This window comes from Camelus bactrianus, chromosome 2, assembly GCF_048773025.1.
Source record: "Camelus bactrianus isolate YW-2024 breed Bactrian camel chromosome 2, ASM4877302v1, whole genome shotgun sequence".
In the NCBI taxonomy this organism is placed as follows: Eukaryota; Metazoa; Chordata; class Mammalia; order Artiodactyla; family Camelidae; genus Camelus; species Camelus bactrianus.
The window spans coordinates 86,725,394-86,744,229 of record NC_133540.1 but is presented as its reverse complement, the minus strand read 5'-3'; the positions used below and the strand labels follow the sequence as shown (position 1 = coordinate 86,744,229).

At 38.7% G+C, this 18,836-nt stretch overlaps 1 protein-coding gene across 8 annotated transcripts in view; it reads left to right on the top strand.

The window, feature by feature from the left end:
* Positions 1-18,836, top strand: part of G3BP2 (G3BP stress granule assembly factor 2) — a 73,730-nt gene that overhangs the window by 29,460 nt on the left and 25,434 nt on the right. For 2 of the 8 annotated variants that reach the window (XM_045506146.2, XM_010969324.3), the window contains exon 1: positions 13,205-13,438. The exons of 4 other annotated variants lie outside the window; for them this stretch is intronic. The gene's annotated coding sequence lies outside the window, so the exon portion shown is untranslated. Of the gene's footprint in view, positions 1-13,204; positions 13,439-13,473; positions 13,632-18,836 lie in introns of those variants that run through there. 2 more of the 8 variants (XM_045506148.2, XM_010969325.3) reach the window with 2 other exon arrangements.

Here is an 18,836-nt window from a genome sequence, read left to right as displayed (position 1 = left end):
CCCTCCTTTTATTTTTCTTTTAAAAATCATAATATTGGCCCACTTCCAAACTTTAGGTTTTATTAAATAATCCTTCATGGAAAACATGCAGCTTTGTGAAATGCACACTATCATTACTTTGTCTACTATTAAACAGAAAGAATTTAGGTGAAGAGTCTATCTAATTTTAAGGGTCCTTGGATTTCCAAGACTACCCCAAAGGAGACAGTTTATTTTCCCTTTCAGAACCATGTCTGAAAGCCATGTACCTGTTACCCAGCAAAGGGTGATATTTGGACTATGATCATATGGCCTAACAGTAATCATGATAGTTTATACTTATATGGGTCAGGCTCTATGCTAAAAATTGTATATGCAGCTGTTCTATGAGATAGGAATTGCAATTGTGCCTTTTTACAGATGAGGAAATAGACTCAGATAACTTCTAACTTGTCCAGCAGCATACAAGTTTTAAATATAGTGCTGGGATTAAGAACCAAACTCCACCAGATTCCAGAACCTATGCTTTAAAAATTTTTAAATTGTTTTACTTTGAAATACAATAAGTGTAGATTAATAGGAAGTTGCAAAGAAGCGTACAGGGAGGGAGGTCCTGTGCAATATTTACCCTATCTCCCCCAGTTTGACATCCTGTATCACTGTAGTACAATATCAAAACCAGGAAATAGTTCAGCATCCCTTAGGTATGGTAAGCTGAGGTCATTGATTAGTACAGAATTTTAGTTAAATATGACTTTTGAATGAAAATAGCATTCTTTATACTATAAAGCCTTCATTTTAATAAACAACTCATTAGTACCATGATATACATTGAAGAAGTATATGGTTTAGATCATTGGTTCTTAACCTTTTAGGACATAGATGTATTTAAGAATGCAATGAAATATGGACGTTTTCAGCAAAAAAAAAAAAAAGCCATATACACACATCTACAAAATGTTCATGATTTTATAAATATCTTATATCTCCATCCACCCTCAAACTGTGCATAGACTCAGATTAAAAATTTCTGGTTTAAAGCAACATTTAAAGAAATTATGTTTTTATCTTTTCCCAACTCTGCTTATAGAAAATCCTCCAAACCCTCTTATTATTCTTTTACTTAAGGGCCTGAAAGTTCCTTGGATTTTCTACAGCTCTTGGTTGCTTAGGAAAAAACCTCTACTTCCAACATTATTTCTCCTATTAACACACTTTATCTGGGTCTGCTTTCTTTTACATAAAAGTCCTTTGGTCAATAACTTTAGGTTGTCTTTCCCTTTTCAGGTTACCACCAAGAACTTGGGTAATTTGGGGTCATGGCTCTGAAGTTAGGGATCAGACCTGGGATCTCTGAAGCCCAGCTAGGTACGGGAGTGTAACTGGGAGCTCCTGTTAGTTTGAAGCCAGCTGTCAGGAGCCAGGAAATGTATTTTCACAGCCAGGGCTCACCCAAGGAGTGTGAGTCAACAAGGCATAGGTCAGAGCAGACATCCGGAAGGAGGATGGTAGAGATATTAAAAAAAAATCAGGCTGATGGTCTGACCACAAAGGTAGGACATGGCTTGATTCTGAGGAAGATTCTTGCCTTAAGTCATAAATCTCCCACATGCTTCCTTTGAGGTAAAGCTCAGAGAAGTGTTCTGCTGTTGTGGAGCCAGAAGCCAGAGTTTAGCTAGCCTAGAACCTGCGAGGAAGTGGTCACACCTGGAAACGTGTGGGTGGAAAGAAGGGCTGATGCTGACACTTTGCGTGAGAGATTGGCTGTGTTCTGCTGTCAGTTGGCTGAGGTAGAAGGAAGCCAGAATGCTTCCACTGTGCATCAGCTACCTGGTTTTTAATGATGGTCTTTTTCCAATCAGAAGAAGTGCCACAACTTCTCTACCACTTTTATGTTTTCTGCCTGCTGGTGAATGTATCATATTTTGCATACAGTTGGTTTTTTTTTTTTTTTTTTAACTATTCTAAATAGTTCCATAGCCTGGTTGCTAAAAGAGACCAATGGAACAAATTTGCTTTCAAAGGTCTGGTATCCGTTTCCTCCTCCTTCTGAATTTGTCTAATTTAGACAGTGTCTTTTGCCATGGTTTCTCTGTACTGTCAAATCAAGTATTTGACCCAAGAGGAGAATGGGGAGTGGAAGGATGGAGGGTAGTCGCAGGCTAGCATCATGTCTGTTTATGACTTTCTGAAGTGCTGTGTTGGGGTCCCCTGTTGTTGAAGGCCTGCCTCTGTTTTTATAACAGGAATCAGTCCCATATACCCGCTAAGCCAGAAACTGCTAAACACTAGAAATAATCCTCCCAACAACCCTAAAGTTGGCAGTTACCCCTGAGGAGACCAAAGGTCAAAGAAGTGAACTCATCTGACCTGTGTCACAAAACTAGTCAGTGAAGAAAATAGGATTTGATGCCATGTATTTCATACTCCTGTATTTAGGTGGAGAATTTGGTCCTCAGCTCTGGCTTCTTAAGGTACAACCTCTGTCATTCCCCCTCCCCTCCATGAGGAAATTGGGCTCAGGGACACTAGTTGACACTAACTCAATCCTTTGGAGACTGATTAACGACCCCAGAACAACATTTCACAGAGGGAGATAGACACCCCTTTCCAATAAACAGAGTATCTGTTGACCAGGGCCCCTCCTGTCGGTCAGGGTGCTTAGTGAGATTGGATAACCTCGAGGCGTCTCATAGCCAGACATTAAGGCCTGAAGAATTAAACACACCCTGTAGCCCCGGGTTGGCTAGATATCTGCCAAGTATAATCTACTCTGAACAGTGCGAGATAAATGTTGGTGAAGCCTCTTTCCAAAGTCATCATTTTCTGGACTCCAGGCAACTCGGGGGAGGTGACTCCTCTTTTATTTACATTATCTTTAGTTGTTACACTTCCCAGGATGACTGGATCTCTTAGATCCCTCAGCCTGAGGGGATTTTAGCTGTCATCACAACTCTGAGCATTGGATAGAATCCATTAGAATTTACAAACCATTATTCAGGGTGTGTCACTTTTGTAATCCCAAACCTAATTCTTCGGGTATAGATTTTTTTTCTTGTTTGCTCTTTTATTTCGTGGGGGTGCGTCATTAGGTTTTTAAATTTATTTTTCACCTTTTTTTGGAGGGGGGGTGTTGGTGGAGTGGTCATTAGGTTGATTGATTGACTGATTTTTAAAGTGGTGATACTGGGGATTGAACCCAGGTCTTGGTGCATGCTAAGCATATATTCTAGCACTGAGCTATACCCTCCCCCACTTTGGGTGTTGATTTTTTGAGGAGATTTTTGTGTCTAAATTCTGAAAAAGTAACTGCAGAATTTGTAACCTTTATTCTCTCAAGCTTGGTAGCATTTAGGATCTCCTCTACTTGAAGACTTTGATAGATATGATGAAAAGTAGCTACATAGCTCAAATTCATCACCTATGACAGTCGTTCATTTATTTACATTTTATAGTTAACAACAAAATGGGCAGACCGTGCAAGTGTTTTATGCACCTTTCTGGATATGTGACATTTTCACACACAACGACCAAATAGAGAGGAAGAACTTTTCTTTAGATCCTAACCTGTCCAAGTCTCACAGAGATAATGGATGGAATGATTTCAGGAGAAATGAACATTTGATTCTTTCATCAGGCCTTAATAGTCTTTTTCTTCTCCTGCTCTAAAAGGAATGGGTTCATCCTACTCACCAGAGTAGGTTTCTCTGCATCAAAAAGCATTGTACACAACATTATAAACTGACTATACTTGACTTAAAAAAATAATTAAAAAAAGAAATGAACATGTATTCTTAATATCTGGCTATCCCAGTAAAATAAGTAAAATTAAAAAAAAAACAAAACTTTGTAAAGGAGACATTTGCACCGAAACAGACCTGAAATTCCCAAGTGACAGATTTTCAATTAGGAATGCTTACTCCAAGGCTGAAGAGGGTCACCAGTTAGCAATGGGATATGGTGTGCTGCATGAGCCACAGGGGACCCTGGGGTCTCTTTCTAAATTGGCCATTTTTAGCCTTGCGCAAGTTACCTTTGTGAATTGCTTGTGAAACTGAAATGAGATAATGTGTTTGAAAGTATTTTGAACACTATAAAATTCCATGTACAACTGTAAGTTGTTATTTCAGAGCAAAGCAGTGAACAGTCTGTGAAAAAGGAATCAATTGAAAGCAATTAGTGCATATACTTTTTCAAGCACCAAACATTAAGTGCTGATTTTTTAAACTTTATTTATTTATGGATTTATTTTACAATATCATTTTTAAATTGGAGTATAGTTGATGTACAATATTATATTACAAGTATACAATATAGTGATTCATAATTTCTAAAGGTTATGCTCCATTTATAGTTATTATAAAATATTGTACAATACGTCCTTGTAGCTTATTTTATATCTGATAGCTTGTACCTCTTGATCCTCCACCTCCATCTTGCCCCTCCTCCTTCCCTCTCCCCGCTGGTTCCTTCTCTACATCTGTGAGTCTTGTTTCTTTTCTGTTGTATTCACTAGTTTGTTGTATTTTTCGGGGGTTCCACATGTAAGTGATATCTTACAGTATTTGTCTTTCTTTGTCTGACTTATTTCACTTAGCATAATGCCCTCCAAGTCTATCCATGCTGTACACCAGAAACTAGTACAACATTTTATTTTATTTTTTTTTAGTACAACATTTTAAATCACCTGTTAAGTGCTCATTTTTACTGAGCATGTGCCAGGTAGGGTTGTAAATGTATTAGTTCTATTAACTCATCTAATCTTCACAGGACTCCAATAAGGTAGATATTACCATCTCCATTTTACAGATGAGAAACACTGAAGCATAGAAAAGTTAAGCACATTGCCCAAGGTAATATAACTAGGAAATATACCCAGGTAATACGTTTAATAAGTGATGAGGTGAGGCTGGGATGCAAATCTGGGCAGCATGAATCCAGAGCCCAGACTCCACTGCTGGCAGCATAATCCTTATTAACTGAATTGGTAGCAGGTCTAAGACATGTGTTACACATGTCTCAAAAGGTTAAATGTTATGAGTCTTGAAAGGTTAAAATTGTGATGAGTAAAGACACTCTCTAAGAAAAATGAGTATCCTTTAAGGAATTGGAGTTGATCCTCTTCCAATGCCTAGTCTTCATAGTTTGGGGTCCTAATTTACTTAGATAAGAGTGTGTGGCCCTTAAACATGCATGTAAAGTCATCCCTTACCCGCTTCCTCAGCAAAATGGCGGTAATGGAATTGGTTAATCTTTTAAGATCCAGTAGGGTTGAAAATAGTCAAATGAGGGTGTAGAGGAAAAGCCTTGTAAAGCAAAATGTCAGAAAAGTATTTTACGCTGAAATCTATAATAAAAATCAGTAATCAGTTAATATAATTCTAGTAATTTTACTCTTTTTAAAAATTCACCTGCTAATGGTGCTTGAATCTGATTCTTTTCCCTTTTTTTTTTTTCGTAAAAACAAAAAAACAAAAACATAACTGCCAGAGTCATCCTATGATACGTCTGGCAGCATCTTTTCTTCATCAGCATCAATTGGTAGATTTTTGTCTGATTTGTCTGGTTTCTCCTTTATTCGTTTTATTTATTTTATTTTTCCATTTATATCTTCTGGTGGCTTAATTTTGTACTTCAACTCAGATGATATAAATGTTTATTTATATGTTACAAGAGAGAAGGGAAACAGCTGAGGGAATGAAAAATGAAAACCTTCCCTTCCTTCAGGCACTAATAAGGCAATGCCTTAGTTGTTTAATAATTTTTTTTATTGTGAAAGTAACATATGACAATGGAAAAGTAGGAAGTACAGAGAAACATTAAGTAAGCCAGAAATATGAAACATGTTCTTACTTAAATAGAAAACCGAGCAGAATAATTTTAACTTAAGATTGATTCATAAACATGTTTGATTTCAGACTGAAATATAAACATGTAACAAAAAAATATTCTTCAATATTTAAATCTACAGCTTTCAATGTGTGTGTATCAAGGATATGTGTCATAGTTTACTTAACCATTCACTATCACTTGTTAATTATGATGCCTCCAGTTTTTAAATAAGTAAATAACATCACAATGAATTTCTTTTTGCATATCTTAAGAGAGATAAATACCCAAAAGTGGAATTATTGACTCAAAAAATACAAACATTTTAAAGTTTTTTACATATCTTGCCAAATTGCTTCTTTTAAAGGATAAATTAATATTTACTTGCAGCAAAAGTGTACATAGGAGCTTTTTTTCCGCATGTTGGATGTTTTCATGTTAAAATGTTTGCCAGTTTATTTATGGTTTGCCATTGTTTCCATTTAACATCTCTTCCATATATGTCTAGCTAATGCTATGTCATTTTTCTATAAATGGAACATACTTTGCATGTTTATTGATTAGGTTTTCTTCCTTATTTCTAATCAAATTTTATGAGCCCCTTGATTCAAATTTGTGGCAGAAATGTGCAAGTACATAGTTTGTATTTATTTTGATTATATCCTCATAATATTCTTTAAAATTAGTCTATTGCCTCTAAGCTTAGAATGTCATTCCTCACCTATGTAACCACTGAAAAAAATTAAGACCTACTATGTACTAACATAAAGTGATGTCCAAGTTACACTGTTAAGAGAAAAAAAGTAGTGCCCTGCAAAACATGTTTAATTATGATCCCATCTCTCCCACTCCCTCCCCCCGGCCCTCCATACACACACACATTTATTTATTCACTGATTGCTTTTGAATCTCTCTTTTGTGGCAGAGATATGGAATTGAACAAAACAGACAAAATCTGAGACCTTATGGAACTAAGTTTATTGGAAAGGCCAACAAATTTTATTGTTTTTGGGGGGGGAGGGGCGGGGTAGGTAATTAGGTTTATTCATTTTTAGAGGAGGTGCTGAGGATTGAACCCAGGACCTCATGCATGCTAAGCATGCACTCTACCACTTGAGCTATACCCTCCCCCCAACAATTTTTAAAAACCCAGCAAATGATAAATACAATGTCAGGTAGTGATAAGTGCTATTGACAGAAGTAGAGCAGGGTAAGAGGTGGAGAGTGACTGGGGCTCTGACACCTTCCTGAAGTAGCATTAGATCAGAAAGTATTGAATGAAGCAGCTAGTGTAATATTTTATATAAGCATATGGATAGAAAAATACCAAAGCTCTGTATTCCCCTTCTCAGTAAATATTACTGGTGGCTCTTCTGTCACCCAGACAAAGCATCCTACCCTAGAATTCTCCCTTATTCCCTGTAACTAGTTAATCATCACATTTTTGCCACCTATATACTTCTCAAAATCTATTTTCTACTTGCCATTGTCATCTCTTAGGCCCTTGTCACTTTTTGTTCTTTTCCACTTTTTGAAAAAGATACATTAATTCATTTTTATGTGCCAAATAATGCACAACTAAAATATATAACCCACAGAAGCTAACTTGGTGGGGCTTCCACTGGTCAAATCAGGGATACTATGAGCATGAGAATGTATGTTGATAGTAATGGACTGTCAAATAGGAATCCACGAGTTCACACTGATTAGATAGAGAATTTTAAAAAATGAGAAAGGAGAAAAAATCTTCCTTATAGTAGAATTGCAGTTAATAAATGTAGAAAGAATGATGGAATTAGGAAAATCACAATTTGTTAGCCACCATAACAAAAATTGATTTGGCCAAAAATGATCAGTGGCTGCTATGACTGGCAGGTGAAAGTATGATGAAAAATGGGATATGTACATACTTTCAAAGTACCGCCTCACATAAGATACTTATTCATTACAAAGGGAAAATCATATAGTGGAGAATCTGTCAGACCTGGCATTAACCACATGATGGGAGCATCAGCATTAATAGGACACATGACATCACATGTCTCCACATGATGCATTGAGGACAGAATAGTACTTCTCTGGTATTTTTGCCAAAAATGCATAACCTAGCTCTAATATAAGTTAACAACAGAGGTTACCACATTCAGGGGCATTCTTCAAAATAATTGTCTTGTACTCCTTAAAAATGTTAAGGTCATGAAAGAGAAAAAGACTGAGAAATGACTTTAGACTACAGAAGACTAAGGTGAACATATGATAACTAAATGCGTTTGTAATCTTGAATTGTATTGTGGACTGGAAGACTTTTTTTTTCCTTTTGCTATAAAGGATCCATTAATTGAACAATTGATGAAATTTGAGTGTCTACTATAGAATATAGTATTGTATAAATGTTAATTCCTGATTATGATAATTGTATTGTGGATATAGAATAAAATGTCCTTGTCTTTTAAGAAATATACACTGAAGTGTTGAGGGGTAGAGGGACATCGTGTCCAAAAAAAGTTTCAACTAGAGCCTCTTCTAGATGCTTTTTAATGGATAGAGGGTACATGGCAATCTACTAGTTGTTTGATAGAGTATCCACAATGACCACTCACAGGTTTCTTTGAAACTCCTGGATTTGTTCATTCAGTAGCCACCATTGAGTGTCAATGTATCAAGCACATTACTAGGCACAGGATGAGGCAAAAACAATTGAAATGTGTCCTCAGGGAATTGACAGCCTATGGGAGATAAGCCAGAGAGAGAATTAATGAAAGTGATAAAAAATGTAGTAAATACTAGCATTTGAGGAATGTGGGTGATGGGAATTCATTTACTATTTTTGCAACTTTTCAGGACCTATGAAATTATTTCAAAATAAAAAAAGTTTAAAATGTATTGTAAAAACTATTAGAAAGATAAAAAGAAAAAAACAGTAAAAGAAGATAATTTCACAAACTGGAGTTTTCTAGACAACTTTCAAAACTTGTACCTCTAGGTGGGGAGGATATAGCTCAAGTGGCAGAGTGCATGCTTAGCACGAGGTCCTGGGTTCAATCCCCAGTACCTTCTCTAAAAATAAATAAACTTAATTACCTCCTCTGCCCCCCCCCCAAATTAAAAACAAAACAAAAACTTGTACATCAATTAGGCCTCAAAGAAAGAGCTCAACAAATTCCACAAAGCACAGAAATGTATGTGCCCCACTGACAGACTACGAGCACTAAAATAAGTAAAAATACAGAGTTTAAATTTAAAAATCCAAACTACTTAGACAATCTCAATCAACTCTCTCTACACCATAACTGAATCAAAGAACAAATACTATACTTCCAAACTATTTAGAATGCAGCAGTAGTGAATAAAACCTATAGGATGTGGCCTGAACTATAGGCCAGGGAAGATCCACAATCTAAAAACTATTATTAGTCATCAAGAAAGAATAAAAATATGCAAATCATATACTATTCTAGAAGGGAGGGCAAAAACATAAAAATACGAGGGGGTTTGAAGGGATAAATTGGGAAATTGAAAATTGCATCTCTTGGGGAATGATGGAAATGTTAGCTATCTTGATTGTGGTAGTGGTTTCATGGGTGGATACATCTATCAAAATTTATCAGATTGTACATTTGAAATACATGTAGTTTACTGTACGGGAATCATACCACAATAAAGGTGTTAAAAGAAATACTAGAAGCCCATGAGGGAGACTGTGGTGCCTTCCCTCTGTGCGCTCACAGGGGTCAGTTAGCCAAGGAACGGAGCAGTTTAGGGAGTACTTTCAGTGGGCCGGTACCAAGTGCTGGTTGGAGAGGCTAACAAGAGTATCCCTTTTGGAACTTACAGGGTGTGTGTGTATGAGAGGGGAAATGCCAGATATTAAGTTATGCATTCAAAAATTCAGTGAATGTTATCAAGAGGCACAAACTGCTCATCAGTATCCCTAGTGGAACATCACTTAACAGTACCCTCTGTTGTCACTGCCTCCCTACTGTCTCTCTCTGGCTCTCCCTCTTTTTCTCTGTCTCTGTCCCTTTTTGTTTTTCTCTTTTTTTTCTTGCTTGCTTTCTCCTTCTCACTCCCCATTACCTGAAGACACTCTGTTTCAATTATTTTTGCCTCATCCTGAGCCTGGTGTTCTGCCTGATACTTTGGTGCTCAGTGGTGGCTACTGAATGAATAAATGAATGTACAAATGAATGCATGAATCCCATAAGTTATTATTAACTGGACACTCTGCCAGACCACCTGCTGGTTACCATTTGAGTTATACCATTTATAAAAAAAAACATCTAGAAAAGAACCTAGGAACTATATAATATACAGCCTAGACAAGCTAGTAGACTATTTAAGCAGTACTAGGTTAATTGAAATTCTATGAAGGGTAGTTGTGTAAGAAAAAAATCATACCTAACTTGCCTTTAGAGTGCTTGAGTGAGATATTTCTGTTGCTTGGGGAAATCAGCAGATACAGGTTACTTTGGCTTTTCACAGACTTTGGATAAAGGTTCACGTCCAAGGCCCACATTGGGGTGGGAATGTGTAGTGTCAAAGGAAAAGCTGAGGTGTTTAAGAGAAAAAGTGGTAAGAAAAGAAGTGGAAGTGATAGGTAAGCACTAAATTAGGTATGACTTGTAGGCCACCGTAAGGATTTGGGATTGTATTGTGTTGCCTTTGGAGGGTTTTGAGAATGGCATCTGATTTGTAAAGGATCTGGTTGCTGTGGGAATAGAACATTGTAAAATAAGAGTGGAACATCAAGACGAAGTAGAAGGCTGTGGCAGTAGGTGATGGTGGCCTGGACAACGATAATATCACTAATAGTGATGAGCAGTGTTTAATCCAGAATAAGTGTTGAAGGTGGTGGGAACAGAACTTTACTGATGATCTGCTGTGTGGTGTGAGAAAAAGAGAGTCAAGGCTGACTTAAAAAGTTTTGGCTTGAGCCTCTGAATGAATACATTTGTACTGGTCTTCCTGCCTTACTGTCTGTTGGGGAGTGGTTGTTTCATGGAGGCTATCTTTGAAGGGCAGACAGATTAGTTAGGAGGATCCTCTAGTCCTTGTGGGAAGATGAAAGGGGCCTGGACCTGGGCAGAGGCTCTAAGTGTGGAGAGGCTTTCAGAGGGACAGACCTGAGAGACATTTAGGAAGTAAAAATCACTCACAGGATTTGGGGACTGACGGAAATGTTAGCTATCTTGATTGTGGTCATGGTTTCATAGGTGTATACATCTATCAAAATTCATCAAATTGTACATTTGAAATATGTGTAGTTTACTATACAGGAATCATATCACAATAAAGGTGTTAAAAAATCACTATGTAGGAAAATAGTTTGGGGTTTTTCAATAAAATTGAAGATAATTGGATCTTTTTCCCAATAACTCCACCTATTGTTATATATCCTAGAGCGGAAGTTGCCTGAAGCCTGCTTTACATAGCCCAAGAGCTCAGAATATTTCTTTTACATTTTTATAGGATTTAAAAAAGATGGGTTGAGTAGGATACTGTAACAGAGACCATTTATGGCCCTCAAAACCTAAAAGATTTACTCTGGTCCTTTACAGTGTAAGTTGGCCAACCCATGGTATAGATCAGTGGTTTTAAAAATGTGGTTCCTAGAGCAGCAGCAGCAGCAGCATCACCTGGGAACTTGTTAGAAATGCAGATTCTTGGGCCTCAAACAGGCTTGCTGAATTAGAAACTCTGGGAACTGGGCCCAGCAATCTGTGTTTTAACAAGCTCTCCAGGTGATTCTGATGCATATTAATTTCTGAGAATTGCCACTCTAGAGGAATTTTTGCACCTGGTGAGGAGTAACAGTGTGTTGCATAAGAGTTTCAAACTGAAAACTGTATAAGTGTCACTCAACCGAAGAGATAAATGAGTTATGGCAATTAATACAATGAGAGCATTCTATAGCTTGTGGTTAAGGGCATGGAGTGTGAAGGCAGACCACTTGTGTTTGAATCCCAACTCCACCAGAATAGTAGCTGTGTGACCTTGGGCAAGTTACCTGATCTCTCTAAGCCTCAGTTTCCTCAGGTGTAAAATGGGCATAAAAATAGTGACAACTTTATAGGGTTATTGTGAGCATTAAACAAAGTAGAAGAGTGGTCAGCATTAAACAAAGTAGAAGAGTGGTCAGTACATAAGTATTAGATTTGAAGGGCGATCTGCATGTAACATACTATGATGCTTTAAGGAAAAACGTGTTAAAGTTCACTTCATAAAAGTGAGTCTGCCCAGATATTTTGGACATAACAAAATATTAAGCAACCTAAGGTGAAAGCAGTGTAGATTTTGGAGGTTCAGATGTTGGCATGGCCCTATAAACCTCAGTTTTCACATGTGAAAAAAACCTTGAAATTACTCTAATAGGATTGTGAAGAAAACTGGTGAAACGTATATGCCCGCATTTTGTTTGGTATATGGGCATTTAATAAATGTGTTCCCTGCCTTTCATTTCTTTCACCAATTTCCTCAGCCCTTCCTTGCAAAATTTCTCAGCTGTCTTGACAGTCTCAAAGAAGCATTGCCAGAACTAAGGTGCAAAGTGGCTCCCTTGACTGTAAGGAGATTTGGCTTTTTCCATGAATCAAGGTCATGCGAGTCAGTGTCTAGTGTTTTCCCAGCTACGCCCCCGGGGCCAAGTCCTAGATCTAGGACAGGGCTGTAATCCTGATATCTCCTGGGATTTTAGACTTTTCGCTGCCTTAGTATGTAGAATGCTTAGTTTGTATTTAGCAACACCTAAACACTGAACGAGCACACAAAGAAAGACTTTTTTCTTTCCCTGCGAAGGCCACGTTGTATTTTTTTCTACTTCCCAGTACTTAGGACCCAGTAAGCCCCGTAATATATATTGCGTTGAGCTTGTTTGTATGATTTAACCTCGGTGGAGCTTAAAAACCTCCGTTTCCTAGGCAGAGTTTAGGGTGCAATCAGCCGAAACCACTGGCTGCATTTTATGCATTCATGTGTAGAGCAGCAACCTGCAGGTACGTAGCTCAGGGAGAAAAATCACTAAACTCCCTCCCTCTTCACATTAATAATCAAAGGGGAGCAGAAATATCGGTCTCCACACGACAGCGCAGTAGGCACAGCGCTGCAGCAACCCTGTTCCTGCTGGGGCGCGATCTCGAAGGCCGGCGAGGCCAGAACCTCGGGGCCGGAGAAAGGCAGCCTCCTTGTGACGTCAAATCAGCGGACTCTCGCCCCGGCTCCAGGCCGGTTCCGGTTCCCCGGCTTTCCGGGCGGCGAGAGGACGTGTGCGCGGCGGCGTTCTGCGCGTGCTCCGCAGAGGGACGCGAGAAGGTTGGGTCCGGCTCGCGGAGGAGATGCGTGATTGGCTGAAGCTGTGCTGGGGGGTTCCCCAGCCCTTTCGGCAGGGGTAAAACAATAAGAGGGGGCGGCGGCAAAGGGGGCGGGACGTCCGTGTTCCTTGTCGCTCGCCGCAGTGCCTGGCGCCAGGGAAGAGGTGGTTGTAAGGGGAACGAGCTCGCGGCTCTCTGGCTTCCGAGGTTTTAGGTTTGTCGGAGGGAGGGGGCGGCAAGCGAGAAGAACCCGCTGCAGCCGGTCCTCGGCGACTCTCCCGCTGACCTCCGCGCGACGTACCCGCCGCCGCTGTTGGTTGGAGGTGTGTACGGGGGCCGGGAAGGGCGGTCGGTGTGGTGGTCGGAAGGGGACATTCCCATCGCGCGCCGCGGCTCGAGGCAACCGTCCTGTGCGTGAGCCCCGGTGTCGGAGGTGCTGCGGCAGAGAGAGACATTGTTCTTGCCGGCTACCTACTCTGTTGTCTGTGCGTGAGAGAAGCCAGCCCTTTCTCTCAGGTGAGGGATGGGTGGTTACCGGCGCGCGTCGTGCGGACGGAGGGCTCCGGGGGCACAGGTGGGGCCGGGGTTGGTTGGGGACGAGGTGGCGAGGTGGGAAAGGGGACACAGCGGTTCCCAAAGGCATGCTGAGAGAGGCTTGGGACGGGACGTGGGGGAGTGGGCTTTCCGGAGGGGGTGTTTTCTGAATGGAAGCCCACCAGCCTGGTCTCCGACTCTTTTGCGGCTCTTATTCCCGGTTCCCCGGGAGCGGGGAGGCAGTCGCCGCCCCGCCCGTGGGGGAGGGGAAAAGAGGCTGTGTCGGCGGAGGCAGAAGCGACGCAGATGCGAAAGTAGCGGCCTCCGGGCACCATTTCTGTGCACCGAAACAGAATCCGGGTTTGAAGGCAGCCGTCGCTTTGCTTACCCAGTACCTGATGTTCCGCTGTTCTTGACCCCCCTGGGGTTTATCCCGAAAGAGTTCAGAAACCCGGGCTATATATAACGTACGCTTTCTCCGTGACCTTTTTTTATGCAGGCGATCTCTTACTGACCCAGGAATAGAAGAGATGTTTGAATGCTTTGGGGAATGGGTTTCGACCTCTTCTTCCACCTCTTCTTTGGGGGTGTGGGGAGGATAGCAAGGGGAGGAACGTAAGCGTCCCTAGATTGTGTTGATTTTGGTAGTCGAATAAGATCAAATTTTACCTGCATCTCTAAAGACAGATGTCTTAAGATGGCCTTGTGCCGCTTTGAGGCAAATATAGACTTGCATCTAGTTTTCCGCATAGATCAGTTTTTATTCCCCAAAGTATACCTAATTTCTTAACAGGTTTTTTTTGTTTGTTTGTTTTTTTGTTTTGTTTTGTTTTGTTTTGTTTTTGTATGGGAGGTACCGTTCGTTCCTCTGTTAAAATACAAACAAAAACACGTGCACCGAAGCGGGAATAATACAGCAAAGTTGTTTTCTCTTTGCCTCCGTATGATTGTGATATAAACTTGTGTTAAAATACTGGTTTTTAGGTTCAAAACTTCACACCTTGTGCTACCTTTCCGAATGTTAGCATTGCATGTACCTGAATCTATGAACCATTAACTGCAGTTAGGGAGCCCCGTATACTAGAGGGGAAGACGATGAGAATTCCTTGTCTAGCTCCATATTTGGCAATTAATATAGCCATAAGCATGTGAACAAAGTTTATAAGTAAACACTTGCTCCTGTTAGTATCTAGTGGTCCTTTGGATGCCCCAAATTCCCGATCTCAGAAAATAGACGGTATAATTAGTTTGAACCTCTTAGAACTGAATTATGTGTTTTTCTGGTGATACTGCCTTCTCGTTTTATTAAATTTATAGGATTAGTCATGTGTTTCCTTGTGTTATGACTTAATCTCTAGAGGCTGTTTAGTTCTGGAAGATTATCAAGGAATTGTAGGGAGGATAAGGACTTCAAATGGATTGCTTACTGTCTAAGAGGTGGTATAGTTTAGGTTGTTGAATATTGGAGGTTGAAATGTTGGTCAGTGGTGAACAAGGAGCAAGAGTGGAAAGAACCAGAATGTGGGGTGGATGGGGACCTGAAATGAAAGGAAGGTAAAGGAGACAAGTCTTTAATAATTGGTGATAGTCGAATTGAGTGTTTAGTTAGTAGGTGAGCAGTTGAATGGTCAGCAGATAAACTCCTGAATTTGAATAGTATTGATTGGGACTATTAGTAGTAATAAATATTCATTATCTATATTTCACTTACGAGAGATTAAAAAATGAAAATTTCAGTTATTGGTTACTGAAAATCTATAAATACCAACAGTATCTTTAGATTAACAGCTTCCTTGTCCTAAACAGTTATTGCATTGATTATCCATTATCAAGGTTGAAAATTCTTTCCTAACTTGTTTTAAATAAGACTTTTCCAACATATTTTAAAACTGGGTATGAAGGTGAGAAGTGACCCCTTTTCCAGGCTGGTTTTGATAGGTATAAACTTAAGGATTGTTTCTGAACTTAAATTCAGTAGGATTTAATTGACGGACTCCACTGGGACACATTTAAGAGCTGATAGAACAAATACGTTCTATCTCTCGGAACACTGGATTGGCTTCAGAAGCCAGAATCAGCTTTTTTGATTGCTAATTTTTATCTTGTAATTTCTAGATAGATTACCTATGTTGACATACCATCATGGGTATGTAGGGATGACTCCCTTGGATTTCCTATTATGTTACGGTCCTCTGCCTTTTAGATCCTCCCAACAGTATCAAATAAGCTAACAGTTGGGCTTAAAATTTTTTTTATATTCTTACATCCCTGGCAGTTCTTCAAAAGCAGTTTGTTCTTAAACAGGTATAATGAAAACATCACTAGAGGCAGGAGACTTGATTTCAAATCCTCTCTCACAACTACTGAGAGACCTTGAATTTTTTTCCTTAGGCTTTCAAAATACCAGTTTCCTTTTCTGTAAATAAAGCAAATACCTACCTATATCAAGGAGATAAAGGAATGTGTAGGTTACTTGTTAAACTTTAAAGCAGAATATAAATACATGCTTTTGTTTTTGTGGGGTGGCATTTCCATTTCTTTAATGCTTGGTCACTTTTAATAGCTTCTGAACTTCAAAACTTGCCTCCTTACCTTTGGAGACTGAGGAAAGGAAAGATTTAATCTGCAACTACCTTTTATCGTTTATTTCTATGAGTGGTTCTTAGGTCTTATTTGTGATGCTTTCATTCTCTGGTGTGCCACAACACATTGAAGGTCACTACTCTAAATAGATAAATGCATTGTTGTTTTGATTGGTAAGGTAATTTTAAACAAAGACCATCTGGAATTTCTGTAAGTACCGGTTTTAATATGCGGTTAGCTGTTGAGAATGGGTATAGTCCATGGCTCAGTGAGAAAGTGCCTGGGTCTGACTAATGTGAGCCCAGCCATGAGTGAGGGGCTCTAGAGAGGAGGGGGAAGTAAGCATCCAATAGTAGAGATGAACTGTCCTAGCACAGATACAGTCTTTGGTAATAACATAGTTTCTGGTAAGGAGACCTGCATCCTGTTACTGGAGATCTTACTCTTTTTATAAAAAGCAAGATAAAGTAGTGCATGTAACTTTACAGTACTGAAAAGTTATTTTTGTAGATTTTAAAAATTTTTCAAAATGTCATTTTCTTTTGATTTCTTGACTTTTAAAAATAAGACTTCTTAGCAGTTAATTGACTACTTAGCAGTTTTCATTTTGGATGTTTTCTCCAAGCACTGAAATAGCCCCAAAGTGTGACAGGAAATTTCATGTCAGTAGTTTGCAATAAGTGAAAATTTTTTCCACCCTAGAACTGCCTGAGTATCAAAGATGCTGCAGTTCTCAGCATTCATTATAGATGGTGCTCAGAATATTCCAGGCTCCTGGAAGAGTGAATTTTTGATTATGTGTTTTTGATGCTTACGTGTAGTGGTGGTGGTTGCAGCCAGTTTAAGGTTGTTTAAGGTTAACAGTTTAATATAATTAGATTTTTTGATCATACGTAGATCTAGCCATTTTATTACTGAATAGAGAATGGAGATGCCATTTCAGAGATCCCTAAAGTTAGAAAGAATTGATGGAGTACAAAATTATTTCACTTGGATAACCTTGTCTTTTCTATTGTAATCTGCTCTGATAATTATTTTGCTGTAGTAAATCTAAGAACTTAATTTCATTTTCTTGTGCAAGTGATAACATTGCCTTTACATTATTGAAATCCTACGTTAGTTGCAAATTTTATACACTTTCAAATTTTTTTCTATGGTTTTTATAGTCTTTGGCAATATTTTAATGACTGCATATGAGCTGATTTTACAGTTGGGGGTTCAGTGTATTATATTTTTGTTTCCAAGACTATTAATTTAATACCATATTAGAAAAAATAGTACTTTATCAGGCAGACATATCAACTATTTTTTAAGTTGCCTCTTGGAAACATTAAAGTTCAAGACTGCACCTTAGGATCTAAGCAGGAAGTTTTTCATTATTATTCTTTCACTATATAACTGCTCATTTTATTTTTTGTGTGTTTTGTGGAGGGGTGGTAATTAGGTATATTTATTTATTTTTAGAGGAGGTACTGGGAATTGAACCCAGGATCTCCTGCATGCTGTGCATGCTAAGCATGCACTCTACCACTGAGCTATATATATATACACCCTGCCCTGTCTGCTCATTTGAAATTCCAGCATGGTATCTTTACTAATCTGTTCCCTTCATCTCCACCTCCTCAGTTTTATCTTCAATTAGTTGGTAATATTTAAGCACACTCAGACTTGAACCATAAATTGTCACTAATGTAGGCATAACATCAGAAATTACTTTTTCTTTTGCCAGTAGTGCTGAACGCATTTTCACACTTTTGGTCTTTATTTCTAGAGCCGTATTTTCTAACCAGTGACATGTATCTATTAGTTGGTTATGAGAAACTAAATGAAAATTTAGAAATATGTTTTAAAATTACAAAGTTAATACGTAACTCTTTGTGATAGCCAGTATAGTAAGTAGCTTACCAGTGGCATTATGAGTTGGTATGTAGCTTTTTTCCCCTAGATCCATAACACTTACTGTCTTGTATATTTGTTTTTGTGTCGTGCCTTTTTTCCAAAGACGAGATTTACAGCGTTCTAGAATTTGGTTATTACTTAGCTTTTGTGGATAATATTTTTTGTCTATGTTTGTAACCTTACTGTTTTTCCCTGTTTTTAATGAATGCATAATCTTTGTGTTTTATAGCTGTGCCATAGTTTATTTAATAATTTCCTGCTTGATGGATATTTAGACTTTGATTTTGTGTGTGTGTGTAAATGAACAACCTTGAATATATCTTTGGCAATTGTGCATGTATTTCTTTGTAATATATCTTAGAAGTGGGATTACTGGTTATGTGTGTTCATTTTTAATTAATTTGATTAAAACTGCAAAATGACATCTCTAAAAGGTTGTAACTATTCATAGATCTACCAGTACTGTATGTGAAAGAGCTTGTTTTCCCCACATCTTTAAAAATACTGAATATTAACAGTCATTCTCAATTTTGTTAATCTAATAGGTGAATGAGGGGGAAGGGTATAGCTCAAGTGGTAGCGCTCATGCTCAGCACCCAGGAGGTCTGGGGTTCAATCCCTAGTACCTCCTCCAAGCGGAAATCATTGAAGAAACCTAATTACCTCCCCCTCATTTAAAAAAAAAAAGCCAAATAATTGGTGAAT